Source organism: Protopterus annectens, chromosome 8.part0 (assembly GCF_019279795.1).
Source record: "Protopterus annectens isolate FY-2018-M chromosome 8.part0, PAN1.0, whole genome shotgun sequence".
Classification (NCBI taxonomy): domain Eukaryota; kingdom Metazoa; phylum Chordata; order Ceratodontiformes; family Protopteridae; genus Protopterus; species Protopterus annectens.
Genome location: NC_056741.1, coordinates 1,105,295,561 through 1,105,318,976, shown reverse-complemented (window position 1 = coordinate 1,105,318,976; position 23,416 = coordinate 1,105,295,561). Strand labels below are relative to the sequence as shown.

General features: G+C 43.7%; 1 protein-coding gene across 4 annotated transcripts in view; it reads left to right on the top strand.

Annotated features, from left to right (window-relative positions):
- Window positions 1-23,416, top strand: part of POGZ (pogo transposable element derived with ZNF domain) — a 2,357,128-nt gene that overhangs the window by 1,335,724 nt on the left and 997,988 nt on the right. The gene's annotated exons all lie outside the window — the stretch shown is intronic.

Below are 23,416 nucleotides of genomic sequence, written 5' to 3'. Positions count from 1 at the left end.
AGTTGTCAATCTCGCCTTCATTCTTGCTGGATGGGTTCGGAGCCGATCCTCGGCTCCGACTCGGCACTTGCTTTAGCTCAAGAACTCCTTTTACCAGCTCGAGGCAACCCTATATCCCATGATGCAAGGCGGAACTACCTCAGATCTCGTTTGCCGCTTAGCGAAAGAGGTCTCCTTTGCCAGCTGAGGTAAGTTTTTTCTTAGTCAAGTAAGAAAAAGTGTAGTTAGGGGTTTATTTTTCCCTGTTAGTGTTAGTGTAGTCTGTAATTAGTTACAGCCCACCCTATTCCCTATTTTTCAACCTTTTTATAAACTTTTTATAAGTTTTGTCTAAAGTAGTTTAGTCAGGCCTAGTCCCTTTCTGTTATCCCTTCCTGTGTGCTTGTGTAAGGGATTAATTTGTGTGTTTGTTGGGACTGTTTGTGTTCTATCCTTCTAGGATGTCTAAAGAAGGCAAGGTCTCAGGCTTCAAGAAGTGTGACCAGTGCTGTCAGAAAATGTCTCTGACAGACGGTCACACTTCTTGTGTTTATTGCCTGGGGCCTTTGCACCTGCAGGACTCCTGTGCATTGTGTCATGCTTTTAGCCAGAGAGTCCTGCAGGAAAGGAGGAACAAACTAATCCTCCGAGGTTTACTTAAACCTGAAGGTTCTCCTCCTAAATCAGGGTCAGGAAAACCTCTTAAGCCACCGAAGGTTCAGGCTACAGTGTCCAAGCCTCCTCCGGTGGCTCCGGCTCCGTCGGAGCCGATATCGGCTCCGGCTGGAGTTGATACTACTTCTACTCGAGTAGTGGGTTCGGTGCCGGCCGGCTCCGATACCCTGACTACTGTGGCCTTGTCGGCTCCGGCTGGAGCCGACACTTTATCAGCATCGGAGCCGAAATCCTCGGCTCCATCTGGAGTTCTAGGGACTTCGGCTCCGATGGCTTCGACCCGTAAGAGATCTCGGTCCCCCTCTATTATGAGTATCCATTCGGCTCCGGGATCTCCTCTTTGTCGGAGCGAGCCATCGGATCCGATCTTCGAGATCTTCCAGGCTGTCTGACCACGACTTGGAGAGGGTGGTAAGCAGGCTGTTGAAGTCTCAGGCACTGGCCCAAATGCTCCATAGCCCGTCTCAACAGACTTGGCTATAGCCCCAATTCTTGAACTTCCTCCTCCGACTCCACACCAGAGTTCAGAGTCGGAGCTTCTTGGGACAGCGACTGTTTGATGCGGAGCCGATACATCCTTCGGCTCCGTCGCCTCGGCTCCGATCTCCTCCTTGAGACCTTCCTTGGAGGGATCCGGTCGTCGGGTTTCCACTGTCGGCTCCGAGGGGGCTAGTGGCATCGGTCCCTTGTCCGACCCGCTCTCCCTCTTGGGCTTGGCTTTGGTAAGCTCGGCGCCGACATCGGCCTCGAGCCTTCTCTCCTTGGAGCCGACCATTCCTGTTTCTTCAGAGCGGGTGTGTTCCGGTCTCCCGGGGAGAGGAGCCTTTGAGGTGATGAGGAGTGTCCTGGCCTCTGAGCCTGGTCAACGGTCTATCCCTCTAGCTCCTCCCTCATCAGTGCCTGCAGATGCCTCTTGCCAGCCTCTTGCTCTCAGGCCCAGGGATCCATCGCCCAGGTTTCCCCACTGGGAATTTCCTCCTCTTCTGAGGTTTCTCCTGACCCTGCAGGGGAACCCCCTCGGAAGAGGACATGTAAGAGGAAACACACAGACTGCCCTGAGTCTACTACATCTGATACCGACTTAGATGAGTGGGAGGGTTCCCCACGGTCCCCTCTGAGGAAGGCTCCTTTTCAGACATCCTTGAGCTCCTCAAACAGAGGGGAATTGGCCTCCATTGACCCCTCCGAGGATGAGTCGGTATACCTGGAGGCTTTGGATCCCGACCCTCCACCTCCTGGGTGTCTCCGCCTTCGACCCACTCATGCAGGTAGTGGCTCGAAGGCATGGCTCCAGATTCTGTGGAACCTGTCACCAGGAGACCATCCAAGTTCATTACAGCCCGTCGGATAAACAGTTCCTTTCCAAAGGTGTCTCTGTGGATGCTATGGTGGTGGCGGCCACTAAGAAGGAACTGGCGGATCCTTCAGTACCTGTCCATCCTCCTAATAAGGATTCTAGGACCATGGACAGGTATGGAAAGCGGATGTTTTCTTCAGCGACCTTTGCTATGCGTTCGCTGAATTACCTTTGTCACTTCACCAGGCTTCAACGAGATATTCTCAAAGAACTGGGTGAAGTAGTCCAGGATCCTTCTGCTGTTGGGGCTCAGGAAAAGATTGCCTCACAGCTTGCTATCCTGAATTCCATATCTAACTCCTCTATGCGGCTCATATCTTATGCAGCCGATGGAGCGAGCAGGGCCGCAGGCACAGGAGTTGCTCTTAGACGCCAAGCCTGGATGCGGCTGTGTAATTTTGCGGACCTTTAAGGCGTCCTTCACTAATACCCCCTTTGACGGTTCGGCTTTGTTAGGGCCTCAAGTGAAGGATACCTTGACCAGGTGTGAGCAGGACGGTAAGACTCTTTCTGCCGTTGGAGTCCAGTTTTCCACTCCTTCTAGACCATATCCCAAGGGTCAGAAAGGGGGGAAGATGTGGTTCCGTAAAGCCCAAGGAGCTACACCGGACACACGTGGTCAGTTTACCCCCAGAGGCAGAGGGGGTAACAATAATAGACGCCGCCCTAGAGGCAGGGGGGGGTCCTCAGAACCAGGGCAACAGGGAGTCTCTTCCTGAGAAGCCCTTTCAGCATCCCTGAGGTGTTGCCCGACTGTCCACCCTTGGAGGCAGTCGGGGGAAGGATTTCACTGTACCCAGTAGCCTGGCAATCCCTATCCCAAGAGAAGTGGGTGCAGTCGATTATATCCGAGGGTTACAAGATCCCCTTCGTAAGGTTTCCCGTACCTCTACAATCCCTTCCAGACATCTCACCCGGTCAAAGGGATTTGGCAAAACAGGAGGTTTCAAAACTCCTAGAAAAAGAGCCGTCCAGACAGTGCCGCAGACCAAGTAGGATCCGGCGTCTACTCAAGATTCTTTTGGTCCCCAAAAGGACGGGAGAGTGGAGACCAATATTAGACCTCAGCAATCTGAACAGATTTGTCAAAAGGCAAGATTCGGATGGTCACGCTTCAGTCCATTCTGCCCTTTCTGGGCAAGGACAACTGGATGTGCTCTATAGACCTTCAGGATGCGTACTATCACATAAAGATTCACAGGCGCTCCAGGAGGTTTCTCCGCTTTCGGCTAGGGACCAGTCATTACCAATTCAGAGCCCTGCCCTTTGGCCTCACTTCAGCCCCAGAGTGTTTACCAAATGCATGGCAGTGGTCACAGCTCACCTGAGACGTCGAGGATTCCAGGTGTTTCCTTATTTGGACGACTGGCTCCTCTCCGCCACCACCAAGTGTCAGCTTCTTCAGTCCAGAGACTACACCCTACAGCTTTGCAAGAATCTGGGAATTTCAGTAAATTTCGTAAATCTTCTCTGCTGCCTTGCCAATCTATCACCTTTATAGGCTTAGAGTTAAATACCGTCAAAATGTTAGCCAGACTAACAGATCAAAGAATTCTGGACATCCAAAAATTTGTTCGCTTCTGTTACAAAGCAAAAGATCAAAGCCAGGTTTGTCCTGAAAGTTCTAGGTCTAATGGCTGTGGCCATTGTTCTTCTACCACTGGCTCGCTTTCACATGCGTCTCCTGCAGTGGATGCTTTTCACAGTGGTCGTATCACGATCTTCCGATGAGACACGAGATCTTAGTGACACAGTCTTGCAGGGCTCATCTGGGCTGGTGGATATCCTCCCTCTTCTTCATCAGGGCCGACCCTTTGTTCCCCTCCTCCAGTTGCCACAGTCACCACGGATGCCTCCCTGATCGGGTGGGGGGCATTATCAGGGCAGGATGGTCCACGGACGTGGCAACCCATAGAATACCATCTGCACATAAATGTCCTGGAGATCAGAGGAGTGGTTCTAAGGGTGCAAGCCCTCGGCGACTTTCTTCCCACGGGGACTATTGCAGTACAGACGGACAACATGTCCGTGGTCTGGTACATCAACAAACAGGGCGGAACCAGGTCCTATCCCTTATGTCGAGAAGCTCTCAGACTTTGGCAATGGGCGATCTCTTCTCAGCGGTTTCTGATAGCAACGCACATCCCGGCAGGTCCAACCTATTGGCGGACAGGCTAAGCAGATCTATTCTGATGCCTCACGAGTGGTCTCTCAATCAATCTGTAGTGGATCAGATTTTTCTGAAGTGGGGCACTCCTTGTTGCGATCTTTTCGCTACCCTCAAAACAACAAGTGCCCAGACTATTTCACTCTATTTCCCTTCCAGGCCAACCCCTGAGAGACTCTCTAACCCAGGATTGGCCGCGGGGACTTCTTTATGCTTTTCCTCCTTTTCCATTGATTCCACAAGTCATTCAGAAAGCCACCGTTTTGAGAGCCAAATTGATCCTCATTGCTCCTTTTGGCCTCGACAGATTTGGTTTCCGTCTCTGCATCGTCACCTTCTGGTGCAGCCCTGGCATCTGGACCCAGTTCCGGATCTTTTGATCCACCAGTCGGGTCAGCAGCACCGGGCCGTTCATTCTCTCAACCTCACTGCTTGGTTGCTCCACTTCCTTCCCTAGCCAGGCTACCAATGATTTCTGACTCAGTCAGAGACATTTTAGTGTCTTCTTTGAAGTCGTCCACTAGGACTATATATGCTAGCAAGTGGTGACGGTTTTCGATTTGGGCAAACTCCAGAAATATTGATCCTTTTACTGCTCCCGTTTTCCTAGCGGAGGTTTTTCATTCGGGATCCTCGTCATCTACAGTCAAAGTACAACTGGCTGCCATTTCCAAGTATCATGTTGGCTTGCATGACAATAACATCATGTCTCATAGATTATGCAAGGCCTTTTTGAGAGGAGTTTTTCTCCTAAAACCACCTATAAAGCATCCTCCTCCGCAATGGGATCTAAACTTAATGTTAGCATCCTTGATACTACCTCCTTTTGAACAGTCTGCTTCATGTTCTTTGAAGTTATTGACGTGGAAAACTATATTTTACTGGCTGTCACTTCTGCTAGAAGGGTTTCGAGATTCAAGCTCTCTGTATTCGTTCACCTTATTTGGTTTTTCATAAGGACAGGGTATCGTTAAGAACTAACCCTTCCTTTCTCCCCAAGGTTGTATCTCAAACCAATATTAACCAATCTATAGAATTACCAGTCTTTTTCCTAACTATTCTGACAGAGCTGAACAGAAATTGCATTTCTTGGATGTCCATCGTCAGCTCAGGTACTACTTGCATAGGACTAAACAAATTAGAAAATCGGACCAATTGTTTGTCTCTTATGCAGAAAACAGGTTAGGTCTTCCAGTTTCTAAAGTGACCTTATCCAGATGGTTGACTTCCACCATTTCCTATGTGTACTCTCTCAGAGGCAAACAACTACCTTCTAAGCCAAAAGCACACTCGACCAGGAGTCTATCCACTTATGCAGCTTTTCAGGATAGACTTCCCATTGATACCATTTGTGCAGCAGCTACTTGGGCCACGCCTCATACCTTTGTTTCTCATTACAAGTTGGATTTGGCCTCCAGAGATAGGGCCAGTTTTGGTTCCACAGTTCTCAAGAGTCTGTTCCATTGAGCCACCGGGATACAGGTGCTAGGACGGTCCCATCCAGCAAGAATGAGCGAGATTGACAACTTAACATTTAGAAGTTATGTACCTACCATAACGTTCCATGTTAGTTGTCTTCTCGCCTTCTTTCTTGCGTCCCTCCCTCCTTCCCCCTGGCCTGGACAGATCTTGAAGAGTTCCTATTAGTTTGTTTCCTCTGGATCTTTGTTATGAGGACTTCTTTTAGGAAACTTTGTTCCTATTTTGGTTAGGATAACCTTTAGCAGGGTAAGTTAGCTGCCAAACGAGATCTGAGGTAGTTCCGCCTTGCATCATGGGATATAGGGTTGCCTCGAGCTGGTAAAAGGAGTTCTCGAGCTAAAGCAAGTGCCGAGTCGGAGCCGAGGATCGGCTCCGAACCCATCCAGCAAGAAAGAAGGCAAGAGAAGACAGCTAACATGGAACGTTATGGTAGGTACATAACTTCTAATTTCTTAAACAACTTTCTGTTTTGCCCACATAATAACATGGGCATTTTGTACACTTAGCTAAATAAATCACATCTTGTGTCAGCAGTTACCACTCTTAAAATCTTATAACTGTTTTATTTATGTCTTCCAATGTAAGGGTTGCATTTTCCATTATAGCACTGCATTGGTTACACTGCCCGCACTTCCGAGTGCCACCATCTTTTCATTTGCTATTTATAATAATACATTTATTTTCAAATTTACTTTTCAGGTTTTTTTTCCTGTTTTATATATAAACACTGGATGGTCCCCTATAACCTTATATATTGCCTCATCAGTTTTCATTATATTTCAATTCCTTTCAATTGTTTTTTGCATTTCATTGACATGTGACCCATATTTAAAAATGCATGCTCTTTGATATATATTTATATTACCTTTTTATTTTTTATTTCCTTGTTCTCTCCACTGCTTTCATTTTCAGATGTCCTATCCAGCCCAGTACCTAATAAAGGTTTATATTTTTACCCCATTCTTCTTTCACATATTTTTGGTCCCTTCTATCAGTTCAATGGGGGTATCCTCTTTTCCTGAACATATTGCCAATATTATCTAATTCTTCCACCATGTCATCATATTCAGATGTCATTCTGGCTGCTCTGATGTACTGTCCCTTTATTATAATCCGTTTCTGAGTATACGGGTGGCAGCTTAAGTATTCCAAGTATGAGTTGCTAAAAGTGTCCTTCCTAAATATTTTGGACTTGAACCTACCATTTTCTTCAGATATATATGTATCTAAATACGAAATACCCTTTTTATTGAAGTGATATGTAAGTTTCAAATAGTCACTACTAGAGTTCAAATGATCAAAAAATGTATTCAATTCTTCAGTGGTTCCAGTCCATAAAATAAATATATCGTCCAGAAATCGTATACAACACCCTACATATGTGTACCACCTACTATTGAAAATATACTCTGTCTCCCAATCAAGTAGGACTAAATTAGCAAAAATGGGGGCACAAGCTGCCCCCATAGCTACTCCCTTACATTGTCTATAGTACTCTCCTTCAAAAATAATGTAGTTGTAATTTAATACTATGTCCATAAATTCCATAGTCAATAATACCTTCTCCCAGGGTGAAGCCATATATTTTTCAATACTCAGAGCAAACCGTCTCATTCCATCTTCTCTGGGGATAGAGGAAAATAAATCGACCACATCGATGGTCACAAATATTACATTCTCCCCCCACAAGTCTGAAGCAAGTCTCCCTATGAAATCCCAAGAATCAATAACAATATGGGATACCCTTTTATATATGGGTTTTAAACATGTATCAGTAACTTTTCTAAAAGGGAAAGATTTAGATTTATTCCCTGATATTATAGGCTGAAAGGGTGGGTCCTTTACATTTTATGTACCTTAGAGATTTCTACAGTTGTTCCCTGTACAGGGTACTTGACATTTAAAATATTATACATGTCCATGTCAATTCTTCCATCAAGTAAAAACTCTTCCAAATACAAATCTGTCTTGTGGTGTCCAATATTAACTTCATTTAGAGATGACACATCCTAATTCCCAGAATTCAATAATATAATATTTATTTTGTTTATATACTCAAATGTGTCATATAACACCACACCTCCCCCTTTGTCCGGTTTCATAACCTGAATATTGTTCTTCCCCTGTATTTCTTTCAAAGCTAGGAACTCATTTTTATTTAAATTATATCTCATTTTTTTGTTTTTACATTTGTTCCAACTTTTATACATCTCATCCATAACTACTTTTTCAAAGGTTGCTAAAGTAGCATTCATAGGGGGAACATATGTACTTCTCTTTTTGAAAGATTTTTCTTTTATGACATCTTTACTTTCACCAAATTGTATGGCTAAATTTAATTTACGCATGTATAATTTGAATTCTAGGACATAATCTGTTCCATCAAATTTCTCATTAGGAACAAATGTCATTCCTTTGGAAAACAGGAAGAAGTGTTCCTTCTTAACCTCTAATTGTGTTTAATTATATATACTAAAATAATCCTGACTGTATTGTATCTCATTATGTTTCATAATAATTCATTTTTCATCCAGTTCCTTCTCCCTTTGTAATTCCAATCCTCCTGTCCCATGTAATTGTTCCAATTTTTGTGAATCCATGGCCCTTGTTTGTCCCTTCCTTTCCACTCTTGCTTCTTCTCTAAAAAAATCCTATTGTAATTTTTCCATTTCCCTTTCTATTATCATACTTCTCCTGTTTTTCTCCATTTGTAATATTACCATTAGTATGCTGTTCCCCTGCTTCTTTATGTATACCTCACTTATAAGCCTGTTTATTCCTGTATTGTTCTAAATCTCTCTTTATTTTCCTACATTTCCTATCAAACTGTTTTCTGTTATTCTTTACTACCCACTCAAATTGTGTATTATAAAAACCTTCATATTCATTGTATAACAAATCCTTCTTTATTACCTCATTCAACTGTTCAATTTCATTCATGTACGTGCACAACTTTTTGTCATTACAACTTATAATAAATTTCATAAAACTGTAACCAAAATTGTTAAAAAGATTAGTACATTCTAATACATTAGATTCATTCATTTCAACCCCTAAGGGCTGTTTGAAAAATCTCATGCCCATCAGCACAATTTTTAAATCTAAACATCTATTTAAATACATATTATCTAATTGTATACTTTTTACAATCCCCAGTTTTTTCCCAAATTCATATATTAAGTCTTTTAAAGTCTTGTCATTTTCATTTAATGACTTCCCATTATTACTGTCCGTTCTAAAGTCATTGTTGCCATTAAAGTCCAAATTACATTTAAAGAAATTTTCCAACTCATATTTACTGTCTTTGCCTTTCCCACCATTTAATTTGTCAATAGGAGCGTTACTAGTACCTGCAGTTACAGTGTGTCCCATTATGGAATATGTTTTCTTAGGTACTACTCGTTTCGGTTTGGCTTCCGATATGTTAAAATCAACCTCCGATCTGTTGTTCTCCACTCGCAGACCTTCCCTTATGCTGCCAACCATTTCATTTTCACCTTCAAGGGATCCGTAAGAGGCTCCAATTTCGAGTACGCCACCATTGCCTTGTCCATTGGATATGGAATCCTCAGGCCTACTTCCCCTTAGCGTACGCGATGACATCACCAGTCCCGCACCATCAGTACATCCTGCTGGCTGGCTTATCAGTTCAATAAGCTGTGCAAGCTCACCCTTGATAATCGCCATCTCCGATTGTATTTTATGTATATCATCTCTCCTTCCTGGAGAAAAGATGGAAGGCAATTCATCTAGTAAATCCATAGCACTAGCTCACCAACTAAAGGAAATTAAATAGCAGATTTTGCTAAATGCTTCTGTATACCCAGGAATAAATGACAATATTTCCATCAAGCCTGTTTTGGAAAGTAAAACTGATTATTATTGGGGATGACAGAAAAAAGTGGTTTTATTGTATGTATATATTTTAAAATGTTTTTTTGAAATATGCATTTTTAAAATAAGATTGTGAATATTATGTAATTATATGTTTATGTGGAAGTATTAAGTACTGTGCACTTTAAATCATGGAGTACAATTAATTGGAAGATTAATCAAAGGAACTTATTGGTTCGAAATTTATTTAAAGCCCAGCTTGTTTTTTATGGATGTGTTCTGATGAAGTCTATTGGATTAGATGAAAGCGCTTAACGTGGTTTGTACATTCTATAGTGTCATTTGTTAATAAATTAGATTCTATTGCAAACATAGTTGCCTTAGTGGATTCAGGCACACAGCACAGCGGACGGTTTCTCATGCAACTGGCCAGAGGCATTTACCAAAACCTCCGTCACAGAGTGGACTTAACAGACACAGAACAAGAAATGGATGTTTGCTTCATCCCAACATTCAAAATTTCAACTTAACTGTGTGGGAGATAGGGTTTTGATCCCTTTTAGGCACCTTTTTTTCCATCATGACTTGTATTCCCTAAATACATGATGATATTGCTAACTAACCCACCTTTCATCCCTGAGGTCTCTGTAGGGTCAAATTTAAATTTGTTTTCCTACTGGTCTTCTTCCCCAACTTAAGTAACAGAGAAGAGTTTCTGCTACATTATTTGGATATTCATAAAGAATTTAGATACTATGGCGTTAGGAACATGGACACCCAGCTACAGGCAGAGAAAGCAAGAATGTAGTTAATCAATGTGTTTCAAACTGTATTCACTTATGCTTTATATATTTCATAGGAAATTGCTCCCTGTGGTACTTTGTGCACTGCCCACCAAGGCAGTGACCACTTCAGCTGCTAGTTACATTGTCAGAACCCTGTTAACTAGAGTTCACTTTTGGGAATGTAACCTTTTAAGGGCCACAGCAATGAAATGTATGCTTATGTAGCAAATTTGTGGGAAGAGGTCTGTTGCAAATACCCCACACACACATCTAGTTATGAGGAGTCTTGTTTTTGCATTGCATCAGTACCAGTTATGTTAATACTCGAGCTTTCATGATGTTTAGAACTGGCAATGAATGGGAGAGATGAAGTATTGTGAGCGAGGAGAAGGAATGACATCTTGGAATTTTTTTTTTTGTTAACAAAAGTACTCACTGTGGTGCGGCTGAGTTCCTGACAGGTATATTCAGTGGACCATTTCCAGCAGATCTGCTGTTGTGGCACATACCAGTAACTTTCGATGTTCTTCATCTCACATTGCTGCAGTCCTAACACTTGGGTAGTCCGCTGTCCCAGTCGGCCCGAATACCAAAATTTGACTGACATCAGAACGTCAGGGTACAAATGCGCATGACCTACGTCATATCCTCAGTCTTTTTTGCCGCATGGTCCGATGCAGAAGCAGTATTGCGAGTGCAGGTTGGCGTTCTGAAATTTTCTGAAGTCGGAGTTTCAGACCGAATCAAAGTTGGCTAAGTACCGAATATTTTTTTTTTCTTGCCTCAGTATTTAACGGATGTCAGAAAAAGTGAATAACTGTATTTCTTGTGGGAAACAGATACCTCATAGAGATTACCATACATTGTGTATACCTTGCTTAGGGCCTGAGCGGCGTTGTTGCTTGTGCTAGATTTACAAGCGCTACTATTAAGAGAAGATTTAAGAGAAGATAGTTTTTGGGAAGCGTTGTTTTGGACAACATGTAATTACATATGTCCGGCATGCCGCCGATAAAAAAAAAACAAAAAAAGCAGCAAAGCAGTGGAAGAAGAGGAAGAAGAACCGCCGTCGTCGTTTCTTTAGTTAGAGGATGGAGGAGGTGGTTCTACCAGAAGTTCCTTTGGATTCTCAGGGTGAGACTTTACTGTTACAAGATGTGTCCTCTCAGGAGGTAGGCCAGGCTGAAGGGGCTTCTCAGGTAGCTGTTCTCCCCTCCCTTCCTAAGGTGGTTAGGCCCTCCCTTCTGTTTCCAAGGCTCCTTCTAGAGGTAGGCCAGGGTTAACTTCAGTGGGGTCTCCCCTAGTTCTTCAGGGTCTCTGCCTAAGAAACATATGCTTAAAATGGCAGAAGATTTGATTACTATGATTAGAGGTTCTTTACCCCCCCCTGATAAGAGGCCTAGGGTGGAACCTGAGCTTGAAAGTTTTGAGCAGTGTTCGGAGGCTTCTGAGTCTTGAAGACTTGCAGGAGTATCCTCCTTATTCTGATTCTGATGTAGATGACTCTACACCTTGACTTCTCCTCCTGAGGATTTTTCTTTTTCAGAGACCCTTCATTCCATGAGGGAGCATTTTAAATGGGAAGGTCAAGATTTCTCTGATTCTAGGAAAAGGCTTAGGGAATTTTTGTTTCTACCCCAGCATAGGCCTTTAGCTATACCTCCTGTTCTGGATGTGGTAGAGGATGTTTTGCAGAGGCTTCCCTGAACCCTGATGCTGTGCCTCCTGCCCCAGTTAAACCCGACGCGTATTACACGGTGCCTGGAGCTCATAAGTATCTTTATAAGAGTCCCAGGGCAGACCCAGAAACTGTTTCTCAGGGCCCTAAAGGTGTTAAGGCTTCTGTTGTTAAAAATCCTGTTCCTTCTGATAAAGAGGCAAGGGCTTTGGATAGATGGGGAAAAAGGTGTATACTTCTTCCACTTTAGCCATGAGGGCTTTGAATTGCCAGTTTCACATGTTGAAATACCAAAATTATCTCCTTTCACAATTGAAGTCTAAGGTAGATGCTCTGGCGGAAGGTATTGAGTGTAAAGAGTTGCAGGATTTAGTTCATGTTTCTGAACAAGTGGGTAAGCATTCCTTGCAATGTGGTTTTGATGCTGTACAGGCCTCTTCGAGGGTGGCAGCCACTGGTTCTGTTCTTCGCAGGCACGCCTGGCCCAAGGACCAGAATTTAGCTGAACATGTAAAGACAAGGATTTTAGATGCTCCTTTACAATCTGATGTGTTATTTGGTGCGCCTGTGGACGCAGTTTTAAAGAAAATGGAGGACAAGGCTAGGTCTATGCAGACTGTTAAAGATTTTTTGCAGGTTCAGCCTCCAAAGTTTAGTAGAAATTGGCCTACTAAGGGGTGGACTTATCCTTCTTATGATTCTCAGTCTAGGGGTAGATCTAGATGTGGTAGGGGCAGAGCTCAAGGTTCTTTTAGGCCTAGAGCAGGCAGTTCGCCTGCCCAGTCTTCTGGTGAGGGCAGGGGTCAGTCCTTTCGTAAGCAGACCCAATGACTTGCCTTTTCAGCTGCCAGAGCCTTCTCGTCTGGCAGCACCTTTGGGAGGAAGGCTGGCACTTTTCAAAGAACACTGGAGTGTTATTACCCAAGACAGATGGGTATTGGATATCGTTCACCACGGTTACAGGTTTTATTTCCATGCCTTGCCTCCTTTCAAAGGCATGCCAGACATTCCTCCTCTACAAAGAAAAGAGGCTCACAAGCAAATTTCTCTGTTGCTCCAGATAGGGGCCATTCAGCCGGTTCCTGTGCCAGAAAGGGGCCTAGGATTTTATTCTCGCCTGTTCCTAGTACCAAAAAGGGGAACACGTGGAGACCAATTTTGGATTTGTCTATCCTCAACACTTATTTGGACATTCCCAAGTTCAAAATGTTGACGTTACAACAGCTTTTACCTCTGCTGGGCAAAGATCACTGGATGGTAACTTTAGATCTCAAGGAGGCTTACCTTCATGTGCCTATCAGACTCAGTTGCAGGAAGTATCTGTTTCGAGCTGGAAATTCCCATTATCAGTTCTCTGCATTGCCCTTTGGCTTATCTACTGCCCAGAGTATTCACAAAAGTTCTGGCTCCAGTTGTAGCTTTTTCAGGCTAAAGGAATACAAATCTATCCTTACTTGGACGACTGTCTGATTCTGGCTCAAGAAAAGGACGAGCTTCTTCAGCATCTGGATTATGTGATAGCAGTGCTAAGATGCCTGGGGTATTCTGTGAACGAAATAAAGTCCAGTCTAGTACCCTCTCAAGACATGTGCTTTCTGGGTGTGAGACTGAATACAGCAGCCCAGATGGCCTTTTTAACCCCGGACAAACAAAAGAGTCTATCCCTTACTTCCATCAACTATCTCATCAGTCCGTGCTGACTGCAAGGACAGTCCTTCAAGCATTAGGGTTCATGGCATCTTGTATTCTGGTGCTTCCCAATGCCAAACTGCATATGAGGAAGCTACAATGGTATCTCAAAAATGTATGGACACAGCACTGCCAGGATCTGGACACTGTCATTCAAATAATACCTTGCATTCAAAAGGAATTTTTGTGGTGGGCTCAGGAATGTCACCTAAACAAGGGACTCTCTGTGACCCGCCAGAAGGCGAGTCAGATTCTAACGACAGATGCCTCAGACATAGCTTGGGGAGCTCATCTGAATGGAAAGTGGATACAAGACAAGTGGCCTGCCAGACTACAGCATCTACATATCAACATGAAGGAGATGTTAGCAGTCCAGTTTGCATTGAAGGCTTTCAAGGAGTTACTTCTTCCAGGGCAGGTGTTGATTCTAACAGACAACACAACTGTCATGTGGTACATCAATAAGTGGGGAACACATTCTTATCCTCTATGCAGGCAAGCAATGATTTTGTGGGAGATGCGCTCAGCTTGCAGCTTACTCTTCAAGCAAGGTTTCTGCCAGGAGCACAGAACTCCTTAGCAGATGTGTCAAGCAGGCAAATCATGGATCCCCACGAGTGGAAACTGGATCTTCATGTATTTCAAAAATTGACAGTGTCATGGGGAACTCCAGACATAGATCTGTTCGCTTCTCCACTAAACCACCAGCTGCCAAAGTTTTGCACCTAAAAGTTATCATCACACAGCTTGGAAAGTGGATGCTTTTTCGTTCAGTTGGGAAAATCTTCATGTGTATGCCTTTCCACCTCTGCCTCTCCTCCCAAAGGTACTCCTAAAGGTCAGACAAGACAAGCCAAGGATGATTTTGATAGCTCCAGATTGGCCTCTGCAACACTGGTACCCATTACTGAGGAATCTGGTAAGAAAGCCTCCATGGCCTTTACCTTTGATTCCACACCTTTTGTCTCAGAGGGACGGTCATCTACTCAATGTCAAGCTTCACTCTCTTCATCTAACAGCCTGGCATATTCTCTTTTGAACCACAGCAGGTCTCAACTTCCTCAACAAGTTTTGAATGTGATTACGGAAGCCAGAAGACCTAGTACACGAAGGTGTATGCAGGAAAATGGAAGAGATTTTTATTTTGGAGTGCAGCAAAGGATTTGGATGTTTCTGAGCCTAATTTGAGTGTGGCTCTTCAATATCTTACTGAGCTATTGGACAAAGGTTTGTCTTTCTCTTCCATTAAGATTCATGCTGCAGCAATTTCAGCTCACTATGATTGTGACCCACCATTGTTTTCTCATCCTTTGTTCAAGCAATTTCTTAGAGGGGCAAAGAATATAAGAGCTCCTACTCCTGCTTGGGACCTCAATTTTGTGTTGGAGAAACTTACTCTACAACCTTTTGAGCCTCTGGCTACTGCTGAGTTGAAATACTTGTCATGGAAGACTGCTTTTTGTTGGCCATTACTTCTGCAAGAAGGGTTTCTGAATTGCAGGCCCTTATGTGGAGCCTTTTTGATTTTCATAAGGATAGGGTATCATTACGTACTAATCCTTCATTTCTGCCTAAGGTGGTTTCTAGTGTGGCTTTAAACCAAACTATTCATTTGCCTACTTTTTATGCAGATCCCCAAAATAGGGTGGAAAAGATTTTGCACACTTTAGATGTACACAGGCAGTTGCGTTATTATTTAAGCAGGACTAGGGATTTTAGGCAGTCTCAGCAGTTGTTTGTTTCTTTTGCTTTGAGTTCTCAGGGCAAGCTTGTGTCAAAACAAACTATTTCTAAGTGGATTGGGTTTTGCATTGCATTCTGTTACTCCCATCATGGCAAAGAGATTCCAGCTGGGATTAGGCCTCATTCCACTAGGGCTACTGCCACTTCAACAGCATTTCTAAGGGGGGTGGCAACTAAGGATATTTTGAGGCAGCTACTTGGAGTTCAGTGCATACTTTCTCCAAGCATTACCACCTTCCTCTCTATTCTAAGTCCAGGGCTGGTTTTGCCACTGCTGTGTTGCAGGGCATTTTGGCAGTTCCTGCTTCATTACCTCTGCTTTGGGATTCTACCCAAGTGTTAGGACTGCATCAATGTGAGATGAAGAACATAGTACAGTTTTGTACCTACCATAAATGTGATCCACATTGCTGCAGTCCACTTTCCCTCCTCCTTCCCTCTGTGTTTAGGGGTGGTTGTGTGGGTGAGGTTCTATTTTTGTACATTTGTATATATTGTACATATTTTAGGCACAGGAGTGTTTTGGTGTTTTTTGGTTTTGGCCTTATTTTTTTAGGGTCTTCTGACATCTGGGGCAAGAAAAGACTGAGGATATGACGTCGGTCGTGCGCATTTGTACCCTGACGTTCTGATGTCAGTCAAATGCGCCTTGACCGACGTCAGCCTTATACTTTGGTATTCGGGCCGACTGGGACAGCGGACTACCCAAGTGTTAGGACTGCAGCAATGTGGATCTTCGAACATCTACATTTATGGTAGGTACAAAACTGTACTTTTCTGCATTCAGGTCTGTCATTCTGACAGCATGGAGGATCTCTGGTTGATAAAAGGTCTGCCACTAAGAAATAATGTCTGTGTAAATGGACTAGATTTTCTATTAATGTGAAAGTTAAGGAGCAGTGTCAGTTCCAGTTCAGTACTTTAGATATTACAATGCATCATCACATTATCCTCCTGTCCCCCACACAGCATGGTTTCCACCCAAACCATAGCACAACCACTGCTCTACTCTTCTTTACCAATCAGATTAGCCATCTAAGAAACAACAACAAATTTGTCTCAGCCATATTCCTAGATCTATCACAAGCATTTGATATGGTCTCCCACAACCTACTCTTAGACACACTGTCAACCTCATCCTTCACCCCCTCTACTACTACATGGTTTAGAAGCTCTCTCTCTGACAGAAAACAATCAGTTAAATGACAAAGTGCACTATTTCCTCTATTACCAACTACTATAGGCATCCCACAAGGATCAATACTGGGTCCTCTACTATTCACAGTTTTCACTAACAAACTACATATTTCCTCTCTGCATGCATTACTTATACAGTACGCAGATGACTCCACCCTAATCTTCTCAGCCCCATCCATAACCACTCTCAAAAGCTCACCCAAGAATCCTTCTGCTCCGTGGAAAAATGGATTACCGATATCCAACTCATTCTAAACCCCAGCAAGACCAAATTACTTTTTTTTACCCCCAATAAATCCAAATCCACACCTCCTACCTTCACTATCCCCTCGAAAAACGGAACCACAGTCTCCCCCTCCCCTCACACCAAGTTGCTCGGGGTTGAAATAGATAACAATCTAAACTTTAATGTCCATATCTCATAAACCATCACAAAGGTACATAAGAAACTAGGAATCCTATACAAACACAAACAGTTCCTGTCGGACCAAGCTAGAATCTCCTTATCCCAAACCCACCTCTTGTCTACCCTAATGTATGCATCACCAGTCCTAATTCATATCAGGAAAACAGACCTAAACAAACTAGAGTCATGTTACAATACATTTGCAAAATTCGCTAACAACTCCACTTTTAGAAGTCATCACTGTCTTGCCCTGAAGCAACTACAGTGGTTTGAACTCCCTCAGCTAATTAGCTATCATCAATTAGTCCTCACCATCAACATATTAAAGAACCCTCTGAAAACCCCAGCCCTAAACCAACTTCTAAACCAATATTCTGCAAATCGTCCTCTACGCTCATCCAACAAAACCCTGCTCTGCATAACCAAAGCCAGTAACACTGCAGGGAAACATCTGTTTTCCCACACCATTGCTAGGGAATGGAATAACCTCCCACAAAGTATCTCCTCTGCACCATCCATCTCACTTTTCAAGAAGTCACTAAAGTCACACCTCTTGCAGTCATGGCTCTGTCCCTGTATCACATAAAATCTTTTCTGCTCTCCTCCTAACTTGTCACACCTCATCTCCTCTGCTTACCTCAGCTATTCTGTACTCCCTATCAGGAACTACTTTCCTACAAACTATTTCTCATGCTATGACATATCTCCCAAATAGCATTATTTTCCAGATTCCATTCCTTTATTTTTATGCTTTGTACTACCAATAGGGAATTCAGAGTTTTGCTATCTATATACCAATCTTGCTCAAATCAAACTAAGGTACGTAAAACTCCTACACTGTATATATGCCACTGTATATACATTTTCTGTCATTCGTGGACTGTGTTGTCATATAAAGACATGGCGCTCTGTATGTATGCCTCTGTACAGAATTTTTTTGTCATTTGTTGTATTTGTGCCATTATGTAATGGAGCTTTTCTCCCAGGGCCTCCGCTGTAAATGGACCTTGTTCCAGTTGGACTTTCCCAGTAAACAAATGTAAAATAAAAAAATAAAAATGGTTTGGCCTACTTTTCTGTTAAAATGACGGTGTCTGTTTATCCAATTTGTAGCCTCAGCTTGCTTTGGAACCATTTTTGAAAGAGATCCTGGATTTGAAGCCAACAGGAGCTGTTATTTCATTAGACTGCACTTACCTTTCTTGGAAAACACTGTACTTTTTTGAAGTCAGAATAATTTACGAGTAACAGGCTTTATTGTGTGAAAAGTCATTAACATTTTCCATAAAGACATGGTCTCTGGGAACAAATTCCTCACTTAACTATGAAGCTTGATGTTGTGTCTGACTGTTTTTACCAGTCTGCCCAATTGCTTGTCTTCTGCTAAATTAGAGAACAGGGACAAAAAATTGCAGACTTTAGATTTTCACAGACAACTCTAGTGTTGTGATAAGACTTAAGTAACTTGATAGGTGATTTTTAGGCTGATGACCTCAGAGTGTCTTTCAAAGTCTAGCCTTGCTTCCTAATGTGAGAATCAAACCCTGTACCTTGTGTCTTTAAAATAAACACCTTATCATTATTCCAGCTCCTAATCCCTAATGGCAGTAGGTTCATAGTTATTAGGGATTTCATCTGAAGGAGGACACACTCAGGAGTGCAGGAGCCTGTCCCCATTAAAGGGCACTGCAATATCCGTAGTCCATCTATGGTACGGGAATAAAACTCAGAGCCTTCCACACCAAAGGCAAGTATGCTACCTGTTGTGCTATTAACACTGCTTAAACATAACATTTTTGTCTCTCTGCAGCAGCAGCATCAAGACAAGTGTCTGCATGTACAGACTTCTTGCATTAGTCATCTGCTTGGAAGGCAGCTATACTCACCACTATACAACATATGTTTCTCTTATCAGTAGTTAATATTGGAAACCCAAAGGAAGACGCACTCAGGAGAGCAGCACCCTCCCTTATGCTGCACTGCATTGTCACAGATCCATGTATATGATGTGGGAGTAGAACCCACAGCCTTCTGCACCAAAGGCAAGTGTGCTAACTGTTGCGCCACTGCCACTGCTAAATGCAGAGTTCTGCACTGGCCAGGAATCAAACCCAGGTCAACTGCTTGAAGACAGATATGCTCACCACTATACCTTCAATGCTAGGAAACTGAGAGAGTTTGGTCAGCTGCTTGTATCCTTTATGAAAGGAAAAGAAGATTCCATTTTAACCAAATAGACTCCCTTCAAGTGATTAATAAATGTCATTATGTTTTGTTAAGAAAAGTATAACAGATCTGTTATTAGGAATGAGTTCATCCTGCTGCTTTGATGTCTGTAGTAGCTAGCTGAGTAGGATATGAGTGAGTAAACTCTGCTGCCTTGCCCATCCTTGGGGAAGGTGGTAGCTCTGACTCACTGCCTGGGTGACACCTAGCAGGGGCACTAACATTTCACCAGTGGAGTTCCAAGCCAGGCAAGCTATAGCTACCACTAGTGCATTTGATAGTGTGTAGGCATACTTTCCCTTAGGCTATAAAGATTGCAGGCTCAGAAGACCCACTAAATGAGGTGCTACCCTATGTTGATGGTAGGCCACCTACAAGACCAGCAAACTGTACTGCTCCCTATCACTCAGCTCTTACCAGAAAATGGAGGGGTGATGAGGGTTACTTGTTGGGCAAGAAAGAATGGGTCATTGGGCTGTCTCTTAGCCTGGGAATACCCAACATCCACTTCAATGGAACAAACAGGCCGATTGGGCAAAGGCAGAAGAGCCATTGGATAAAGTCCTGGGGAGTGAAGAAAATAAAATCTGTGACGTGTGTGTGTGTGTGGGGGGGGGGGGGGTACCACTGTAGCCTTTATTATAAATGTCCCATTTTGATAACTGGTCAGACATTCTTTAAGCACTACAAGCTTGATGCGCTGTTTAATGATAAAACAAGACATGCTACAGCAGTATATTGCAAGGCAGACTCTCCTTCTATTATGGTATGCTGCTTTGACCTCGTCTGTTTTTAAGTATAACTTATAGTAGTGCATTTTTGACGAGCATAGTGCAGCTAAATAGGAATACTTGCATAGGAGTAGATGTTTGTATAATAGAATGATTGCTGCAGGACAGGCTGTCTACCTCCATCCTTGCCTGTTTTGGGTCTAGTTACATGCTTTGTGTGTTTTTGCATGGTTTTATTATTCACAGAAAAAGTTTATTTTAACTTAATGTGTTTTGTGCCTGCATTACTATTAGCCATTTGTTTGGAGGTAGGGTTTTGGTAAAGTTATACAACGTTTTATTTGCTTTTGTGTGTCTTTACTGATATTGTTTGTGTTTTCAATGTTTTTTTTTTTATCCTTCTTCAAGGGATACCCTGTGGGCAACTCACACTTAATTAATTTTTGTGTGACCTGTTTGTATGCCTAAATTAGGAGAATGTGGGGGCACATGTTCCCATGGTTTACCTTTACATGTGCGTAATGCACATGTGTGAAATCCAAAAGTCCGAAAGGACTTTTTCAAGTTCTCTGAAGGCCGAAAACAAAATGCATTGAATGTGCAATGAGCGAATGCACAGTAACGTTCTCTCATTGCAGATTTGGCATTTTTGGTGCAAGGTGCACTATAGCGGGGATCAGGAAGTGGACCCTTTCCCCACTGTAGTGTGACCCCTCAGAGTTAGAATAATAAAATGGGGGGATAGAGGGGGGCTTGTCCCCCCGCATTACGCTGTCTTTTGAATTGAAGTTCGAAAATCAGCAAATCTGATTTTTGATTTGCTGATTTTCTAACTTCGGTGCAGATCAGACTGACGATTTTCATCATTCCAGTTCGCACAAAGGGCCGATGTCCTTCAGGGATGCATCTGCAGTCATCACATATGGGTTGTCCTGCCTCAGGCAGCCCTTCGGTCGGCCGGATTCCAAAGTCTGGGTCCGGCGTCGGCTGATGTCGCCCTCTCCCCAACGTCAGAGCGCATGGGGTATAAAAGCGTCAGCCAACGCCATCTTCCTTTGTCTTTCTTGCCGTGTGGTGCCCGAAGCAGAAGTAGTTCGCAAGTGCCAGTCGGCCAGCTCCTATAATTCAGCTAAACCAAAGACTTCAAAAGCTAAGTACCCCGTTGGGGACTCTTTCTTGCCTCAGCCGATGTCAGATAAAATTAATAATTGCTTAACTTGTGGGAAACAAATACCTCATAAGGATTTCCACTCTTACTGCCTCCCCTGCCTAGGCCCAGACCACGACGTCTCGGCCTGTTCAGCCTGTGCTTCCTTCAACCGACGCACTCTTAGACGTCGGGCGGAGTTTGCAGAGGAATTTTTTGGGGCTAGTTTTGCTTACAATATGCCGTCGGAGACTCCGACTTCACATTTAACAAAGAAACGGAAGGACAAGGACCGACACACGCGGGTCGCGGTTTCGGCTGAAACCACGGCCAGGCCTACAGCGAGTGTCTCGGTCTCGGCTGAAACTGAGTCCTTGGTACTTCCGACCACCGAAACCTTACAACCGACAACCTCGGCCCCGGAGGCCCCTACTGTATCGGTTGTTGAATCTCCTTTAGAAACTGGTGTCCTGGAACCTTCCGACACCATTCCTCTAGACAAAACTACACCAGCACGTGGTGCAGCCAGGCCTCCTGCATCCATGTCCATAAAGGCATTCTCTAGGGCTAAAGCTGCTAAACACTCAAAATCCTTGCCTCTCAGGGTTATCCCTCAGGGACCCACTACAGGTTCTCAGATCCTTAGTCTAGCAGAGGACCTTATTTCATTAATTAGGGGATCACAGCCTCATCCGGACAGGGGCTCTCAACCTCCTACAGAAAAAAGGCCCAGGGTTGAGCCCTCTGATCCCCACTCCTCAGATGAGGCCTCTGATGGCTCTACTCTCTCGGACTACCAGGAGGAGGCTTTTTCGGCCTACGAGGATTCTGATGCAGAGGAATCTATCCCTTCGGCCTCCCCTCCTGAAGAGCTGTCCTTTGGGGAAACTCTGCACACTATGAGAGAGCATTTCCAATGGCAGGGCCAGGAATTCTCTGATTCCAGGAAAAGATTAAGGACTTTTTTGCATTTGCCTCAGCATAGACCTTTGGCTATTCCCCCTGTTTTAAATGTCATTGATGATGTGTACTCTGAGTCTAGCACAACCCCGGACACTCTCCCTCCGGCTCCTGCCAAACCAGATAGGTACTACAGGGTCCCGGAATCACATCTTTTCCTTTACAAGGCCCACTCTGCTGATCCAGAAACTATTTCCCAGGGCCCTAAGGGGGTTGCAGCTGCCACTACTAAAAATCCACTCCCCTCTGAAAGGGAGTCCAGGGCTTTAGAGCGATGGGGTAAAAAAGTGTATACTTCTGCTACCCTCTCTATGAGGGCTTTAAATTGTCAATTTCATATGATTCAGTACCAAGAGTATTTGCTAGATGAATTGCATAAAAAACTGTCTTCACCTGAACCCCTAGATCGCAAATCACTTCAGGATCTGGTACATAACTCTCAACAGGTTAGCAACCATTTCTTGCAGTGTGGTTATGATGCATTGGAAGCTTCATGTAGGTCAGCTATGACAGGTGCAGTCATACGTAGGCATGCTTGGCTGAAGGAACAATCTCTGCCAGACCATGTTAAAGCAAAGCTTCTTGATGCTCCACTGGAAAAGCAAAAGTTATTTGGTTCCACTGCTCAGGAGGTCTTAAAGAAATTTGAAGAAAAGGCAAAATCTGTACAAACAGTCAAAGATTTTATGCAAGTCCAACCACCAAGATTCAGCAGAAATTGGCCTTCCAAGAATTGGTCCTTTCCAGACACAGAGAGATTTCAGAGAGGCAAGAACAGGCGTGCCAGAGGTAGAGGGCAAGCTAGAGGCTCCTACAGAGGACGTCAATGGCAGCCTCCCAACCAGAGAGGTAGTGCAGGGCCTACTACTGCTGCACAAGGACAGACTCAATGACTTTACTTTGATACCGCCAACCAGGGCTCAGTTGGAAGCACCTTTGGGTGGAAAGCTTTCCTTATTCTCAGAAAATTGGCACAGTATTACAAGGGACAAATGGACACTACAAATAATAGACAAAGGATACAGGTTCCCTTTCCACACATTACCAAAAAGAAAAGGCATGCCAGACCTGCCACCAAATCAAAGGGCAGAGGCTTTGAAACAAATCTCCAACTTAATGCAAATGAAAGCTATAGAAAAGGTTCCTCTCTCAGAACAAGGCCAAGGATTTTACTCCAGACTATTCCTTGTTCCAAGAAAAGAAAAGCAATGGAGGCCTATTCTCGACTTGTCCGCACTGAATACTTACCTTATCTCAATAAAAATAACAGTGTGTGGAACATTTTGCACTCCCTTTTATTGCTGGGCTGTTAACTGCTCTGGCAGCCAAGTGTCTCTGAAACATACATCTGCCTAAAAGG